The sequence below is a fragment of the Nelumbo lutea genome, chromosome 6 (genome assembly GCF_056320005.1).
Source record: "Nelumbo lutea isolate HS-2025 chromosome 6, American lotus-T2T, whole genome shotgun sequence".
NCBI lineage: Eukaryota > Viridiplantae > Streptophyta > Magnoliopsida > Proteales > Nelumbonaceae > Nelumbo > Nelumbo lutea.
Window position 1 is genome coordinate 12,898,260 of NC_142689.1, and position 7,704 is coordinate 12,905,963.

Genomic DNA, 7,704 nt, shown 5'->3' on the forward strand with positions numbered 1-7,704 from the left:
TTTCCTCTATTTGATGACTAAAACTTAAATAATTGTAGGAAGTGAAAGGACACTTTCTCTGATAACGTGGTTTACTTAATTTGGAATGTATAAGTGAACTTGCCTTTGTGCTAGATATTTGTGAAGACTTCACTTGTTGGATGTGCACAGTTCAAGATGTTGTCTCTTTTCTTTGATGATATTTACTAAAACCATGATTGGCCATGATTGCACTACATGGATGCAATGTCCTTTCAATGGTTTTACTCAAGTGGGGGATCCATCAAGCCTGCTTCTGAGCTGGAACATGTCTTCATATGGTAGAAAAATTGTTTGAAACTTAACTTTTAGCTCGTAAATCTTAAGAAAGTTATTTTTAGTTACTGCAATCAGTTTTTCTATTTAATAATTACTTATGCTACAAATTTTGAGATGCTATTTTTACATTACTTTTCACTGCAAGATAAAATAGTGCCATCATTTGCTATTTTTGGTAAACAGTGCTATCATTTACTGGGTTTGAGAATTGGGACACTACGAATGTAATCAAGGTGTTTAACATTTATGGGGTTTGCATTTTATACTAAACCATGTTGATGTGTTCTTTTCTATATACATATATGCATTTTCCAAAATTTTGAAGACTGCTATTGGATAGAGGTGGAAGAATGTATTCAGCTGCTGTCCAAATTACAAGAAGCAGAGATCAATGCACAAGCCTACTGAGAGATGGTGGAAAGAATGCAAAAATGGCAGGTTAACAGTGAAATCATTTTACAAGGTTTTGTCAAGAAATCGGGTTGAAAGGTTAGTGGCGAAGGGTGTTCGGGGCAATCCTATCCCTCCTAGAGTGGAGGCCTTTGCTTAGTTGGTGTCTGTTAAAATAATTTAGTTGTTGATGTTAGGGTCTGTTTGGCTAGTTAAAGTGTTTCTTTTATTTCGTTTTTTCCTTTCTGTTATGGCTGTTATTGTACTTAGGGGCACAAGGGTCTTTTCCCTTGTTATTTCTGCCGCCCTATATATATTAAAATAAAGGCTGGCGCCGCCAGCACTGTTACATTGCAAAACCCTTCTCTCTTCTCTCTTCTCTCTTCTCTCATCTCTTCTTCTCCTCTTCTCTTCTCTTCTCTTTCTCTTATTTCTGGCCGGCCATACTGTCAAGATGGTATCAGAGCGGGAATGCTGATTAAAGAGAGCAGATTGAACAACCTTTACTGAGAGAGTAGATCGAACAGACTTGCTGAACCTGGGCGGAACAGAAATCTGAATCTGGGCTGAAAAAACAGTTCTACAACTGGTACAGTTCTCTCGTTTTCTCTTCTTTACCCTCCTTGGTCATGTATTGAGTGAAACCATATGAATTTGAGCGGCTGAATGTTGTCGAATCTGTATACCCCTGTTTTTCTTGGATCGTGTGATCCTGTTCATATGTTAAGACAACTGTAGGTCAAGGATGGCCTGTCATCTCAATGATTCGATTGGATTATAAGTGATAAGGATCTCTCCTGCCGATTAATGGCTGTTAGACATTCTGGAATTCTGGTAGGTTGGGACTATTAAAACTGTACAGGTCTGAAATCTATCGGATACTACCTCTGTTTTATCTTTTGGATTTGATACTGTTTGTGCTCAACCTGGTTTTTTAAATCCAAGTGTGTGGGTGTGGACTGAGTGGAGCATTGTTTTGTGAAGTAAGGAGGGGTCCTAAGTCCGGTGTTTGGGACTGATTATCTATTTGACCATGTCATCTGAGAATTCTGCTACTTCAGAGATTTTAGGGAGCCACAATGGAGTGAGTGGGGGAATGGATATGAGCTTTCCCATAGCTGTTATTCCCTTTGATGGTCTGAACTACCTTGAGTGGTCTAGGGGAATAAAACTCTACATCACTGCTAGGGGGAAAATAGGATACATCAATGGGAGAGTGAAGGAACCGAAGCATGGAAGTGCTGAGTATGATAGGTGGAACCAAGAGAATAGTATGGTGATGTCTTGGCTCTTGGTTTCAATGCTGCCACAAGTAAGGAAGACTTTTATGTGGGCTGGAACTGCTTGTGAGATATGGGAACAAGTGAAGTTCACCTATTTAGAGTAGAGACACTATTGCCAAGATATATCAACTGCAAGCTGAATCCTCTACTTGCAAGCAGGGGGAGAGGAGTCTCTCGATGTACCATTCTGATTCGACATCAATATGGAAAGAACGCGATCACTATCAGAATGTGAATTGGAAGTGTGATGAAGATGCAAAGGCCTATAAGTCACTTGTATCTCAACAACGAGTTTTTGCCTTCCTCCTAGGGCTGAATCCTTCGTATGAGTCCATTAGGGTGCAGATCTTGGGTAGTAAAGACTTGCCATCAGTTCAGGAGGTGCATGCCTTGGTGCAATCAGAAGAAAGCAGAAGAAGTGTGATGAGTGGTGTAGAAAGGGAGTCAGTTGCCCTAGCTGTTCGGGGAAATTCAGATACAAATATCGGAGGTGGTTTTAAAAAGGGTGACACTCAGAAAAAAACAGATGATAAGAGCAAACTTTCGTGCACTCATTGCTAGAAGACACGACACACGAAAGATACATGTTGGGATCTCTATGGAAAACCTAAATGGGCACATGATTTGGGTAAGAAGACAACACTTGATCAGGGCAAAAAACCAGGCTAGCATAATCAAAAAAGGTATAACTCAGCTAATATGGCGTCGACAGAGACTAGTCCTTTGGTAACTCAGGAGAGGCATCCCAGTTCTGACCCTAAGGAAGATATTATCAACTCCTTTCGTGAACATTTGGAATTGTATGGTAGGACTCTCCGCCAGATGGATTCTGGTCCTACTCCCTCTACCTCGTTTACGTCTACATCGGGTAATGCCACAGCCTTCCATGTGTCATCTCATACTACTGATTCTCCTTGGATTATTGACTCCGAAGCTTCAAATCACATGACCGGTAAGTCAAATTTGTTTCAGGCATATAACATTCTCTCTAGGAGAGATAAGGTAAGACTGGCTGATGGTTCTTTTTCTGCCATAGCTGGCCGAGGTACCATACCTTTCCCACTAGGCCTTACTCTTCCTGATGTCCTGCATGTTCCGAAATTACCTATTAATTTGCTGTCCATTAGTAGTCTAACTCACTCCTTGAACTGTTCAGTCACTTTTTTTCCATCTTCATGTGTGTTTCAGGATTTGGCCTCGGGAAAGACGATTGGTAGAGGAAGCATGGTGGATGGTCTCTACGTGCTGGAGAATAATGCTAGTCTAGTGGCGACTGAGTTCACAAGTTCGTCGAGTGAGAGTCAGGCCTATCTATGGCATAGTCGTTTAGGTCATCTTTCTTTTGAGTCGTTAAAAGTTATGTTCCCAAAGTTGTTTGAGTCCTTGTTAGTGAGTCAGTTATAGTGTCAAACTTGTTAGTTGAGTAAGCATCGTAGAAGTTATTTACCTTTAAGAAATAAAAGATCTGAATTTCCATTTCATATTGTTTATTCTGATGTTTGGGACCCTGTTACTCTACCTGCTGCGGCTGGCTATAAGTATTTTATTACTTTGATTGATGATTATTCTCGATACACTTGGGTTTACCCTATGCGATCTCGAGATGAAGTGCCACAAATTGTGAAAGATTTTCAACACATGGTGTTCACTTAGTTCCAAACGGAAATTCATATTTTCCAGTCGGGCAATGCGAAGGAATATTTCCATAGTGATCTCATGGAGTTTTTTGCTTCGAGTGGGTCACTTCAACGAAGCTCTTGTGCCAGGACACCCCAACAAAATGGTGTGGCTGAACGGAAGAACCGCCACCTTCTCGAAGTCGCTTGTGGCTTATTGATTCTTATGAATGTGCCAAAACGGTTTTGGATGGATGCAGTCTTGTGTGCTACGTATATCATCAATCGCATGCCCTCTCGGCTACTAGAGTATAAGGCCCCACATCAGCTTTTGTTCCCTACAGCCCCGTTGTCCACCATTCCGATGCGTGTTTTTGGGTGTTGTTGCCTTGTCCATAACCTGTCCCCTACTCGTGGTAAGTTTGATCCTTGGGCTATTCCGTGTGTTTTTCTTGGTTATTATTTATCTCAAAAGGGGTATCGCTGCTATGATCCCATTGCTCGCAAGTACTATGTTTCCATTGATGTCTCATTCTTTGAGAATCAACATTTTTTCTTGGTTTCTCCTCAGGGGGAGAGTAGGGCTGAGGAGAAACAGGTGATGACTCAAATTCAACTACCTCCTTTACCCGATCCTCCTCCATTCCGGGTTTTTCATCGTCGCCATAAGAGCTAGTAGAGTTCAAGAGCCGTGGAACTTGACACTATGCAACCAACATCATCGGATTCACTCGAGGCAGATCCGTCTCATCAGCCAGGTACACTTGCTCCTATTGATATGTCTGTTCCTCTTAATGTTGATTCACCTGTCACCAATGATCTTAATATTCCTATTGCTAAGAGAAGGGGTGTTAGGTCTTGTACCACTAATCATCCTATCTCTAATTTTGTGTCCTACGAGCATGTTTCGCCTTCATACCGTGCCTTCCTCTCTTCTGTGGACAATGTCCCCCTTCCTAAGATTGTGGCAGAAGCTTTGTCTAAACCTGAATGGGCAGATACAATGCAGGAAAAAATTGATGCTTTACACAAAAATGGCACTTGGGAGTTGGTAGACCTTCCTAAAGGGAAGGAACCAGTGGGGTGCAAGTGGGTGTTCACAGTGAAACACAAGGCGGATGGAACTGTTGAAAGGTACAGGTTTAGACTGGTAGCAAGAGGCTTTACACAAGTATATGGAGTGGACTATGCAGAGACTTTTGCTCCAGTAGCCAAGATGAACTCTATCAGGATTCTTCTTTCCTTGGCATAAAATCTTGATTGGGAATTTCACCAATTGGACATAAAAAATGCTTTCTTGAATGGTGACTTGGAAGAGGAAGTGTAGATGACCCAATCCCAAGGTTCTGTGCCAAAGGCAGTGAACAAAAGGTGTGCAGGTTAAAAAAATCTTTATATGGGTTGAAACAATCACCTCGGGCTTGGTAGCAGTTCAACAGATGGGGTTCAAACAATGCCAGTCAGATCATACTCTATTTGTGAAAAGAGGTGAAGGTAAAATTTCAACTCTTATTGTGTATGTGGATGACATAGTGATCACAGGAGATTGGGAGGCTGAAATCTGGAGACTAAAAAAATTCTTAGCCACCCAATTTGAGGTGAAAGATCTAGGCCCCTTAAGTTACTTCCTTAGAATTGAAGTTGCCCGCTCTCACAAGGGCATCTTTATTTCCCAACGGAAATATGTACTAGATCTACTAGAAGATACATGCAAGTTGGGGGTAAAACCATTTGATTCACCAATTGAACCTAATCATCATCTAGGAGACAATCAGGGAGAATTTTTGAAAGATGTAAAGAAGTTCCAGAGATTCGTGGGGAGACTTGTATTTGTCTATGACCAGGTCTAGTATTGCCTATGTAGTGGGTGTCCTTAGTCAATTCATGCACAACCCTAGGACAACTCACTTTGAGGCTGTAGAGAGGATCTTGAGATATCTCAAAATGTTTCCTGGAGCTGGTTTGTTGTTCCAAAAACACAGTCACTTAAAGGTGGAAATATATATTGATGCAGATTGGGAGGAGCAGTCAATGATCGAAAGTCTACCAGTGGGTATTGTGCCTTTGTAGGAGGAAACCTAGTCACATGGAGAAGTAAAAAACAGTGTGTGGTGGCTAGATCCAGTGCTGAAGCAAAGTATAGAGCGATGGCTCATGGGGTTGCGGAAATCATGTGGATAAGAAATTTGTTAGGTGAACTAGGTTTCGCAGTGAACAATCCTATGTCACTTTACTGTGACAATAAAGCTGCCATCAATATTACTGCTAATCCAGTCCTGCATGATAGGACGAAACACATTGAAGTGGACAAGCATTTTATTAAAAAGAAACTTGAAAGTGGAAAAGTGTGTACACCATGTCAGCTCAGAAGAACAACTTGCAGATATCTTCACCAAAGGTCTTCATCATGTGCGGCACAAAGACTTGTGTGACAAGTTGGGCATGATGGACATCTATGCTCCAACTTGAGGGGGGAGTGTTAAAATAATTTAGTTGTTGATGTTAGGGTCTGTTTGGCTAGTTAAAGTGTTTCTTTTATTTCGTTTTTTCCTTTCTGTTATGGCTGTTATTGTACTCAGGGGCACAAGGGTCTTTTCCCTTGTTATTTTCTGCCGTCCTATATATATTAAAATAAAGGCTGGCGCCGCCTGCACTGTTACATTGCAAAACCCTTCTCTCTTCTCTCTTCTCTTCTTCTCCTCTCCTCTTCTCTTCTCTTTTTCTTATTTCTGGCCAGCCATACCGTCAAGAGTGTCCATGGACAGAATTTTCACGCAAAATCACATTAATAGAAAAGGGATGCAGCTTGCTAGCAGGTGTGTTTTATGTGAATCAAAGGAGGAAGATGTGCTTCATCTATGTACTGGTTGCAGCTTTTCAATATTTCTTTGGGCCTTTTTCTTTTGGTTTTTTGACCTTGATTTCTGGTTCCAAGATTGCCAAGTGAGGTTTTTGCATGCTAGCCACCCTTGCAAGGAAGTAAGAAAGCAAAAGTTTTCTGGAGTTGTGTTCCTTTTGCAGTTTGTTGGGAGTTTAAGAAAGAAATAGGAGTATTTTAAAAGGAAAAGCAAGTAACAGGATGAAGGTTTGTTCGAGGATTGACTCAAAATTGCTGGGTTGGGCATTAATCTTCCCAAAATTTCAGAGATGTGTCAAGTTTGTTTGGAGTAAACCTCTAGGCATCACTTGAAATGGGAGGGGGTCTTTTTGTTTTGCTTTGTTTTTGGTTCTCTCATCACCTCTTTGATGTAATCCTTGTTGTACATTCTCTTTTATGTTAATAAATTTTCTTTTTATTTACTACCAAAAAAATGACATTTTCCATGTGGCCATGGTCATGTTCAGTTGCAACCTTTTTTCTTCACCTGGCAACTGGTTTCCTCCTTTTCTATGAATGACCTACTTTTTCTGCTGGTAAGTGTATGTGCAAGCCATTGATGCTAGCTTTATGCAACAAGGGATAACTAGGGCTGAGAAGAGGACTTAGAGAGGTTGAAATGGGGGCTCTTGATGAGCTGCTCTCTTTTTGGTTCCCTCTCTTTCTGACAGTTAAGTGTAGTGGGCCTTCTCATGTGTGCCTCTTTTTTTAATATCCTCATTTCTGTTGATTAGGTCATGTCTTTTCTGGCTAAGGAACTTTGGTGTAGTCCAATACCTACCAAAATTAGGGCTTTCTGTTGGGAAGCAGTTCTTTATAAGATAAACATGTGTTGTGATGCAAAAAGGAGGCCGAATTGGTGTCTCTTCCGTCTTCCCTAATATCTGTTGTCTTTGTCTTGGCTATGATGAGACGACAACCCACTTACTAATCTCATGTTCCTTGCATCATATATTTGGAAATAGTTCTCCTCTCTCTTTGGCTGCAGGTGAACTCCTTGTGTTGCAGGCCTCTTTGAAGCAAGTTTTTTAGGCAATCAAAGAAAAGGGGTAAGACAATGTGGAGAGCTACTAGAGCTACAATAATTTGGGCAGTTTGGGAAGAAATAAATAACTACATATTTCAAGAATGGGTAACATCAAATGAAGAGTTGATCAACAGAATTTCTTTTCGCTTGGCTCATTGGCTTAAAACATTGGACCTGTTTAAGGAAGTTTCCATTGATGATATTTTAAGAAAT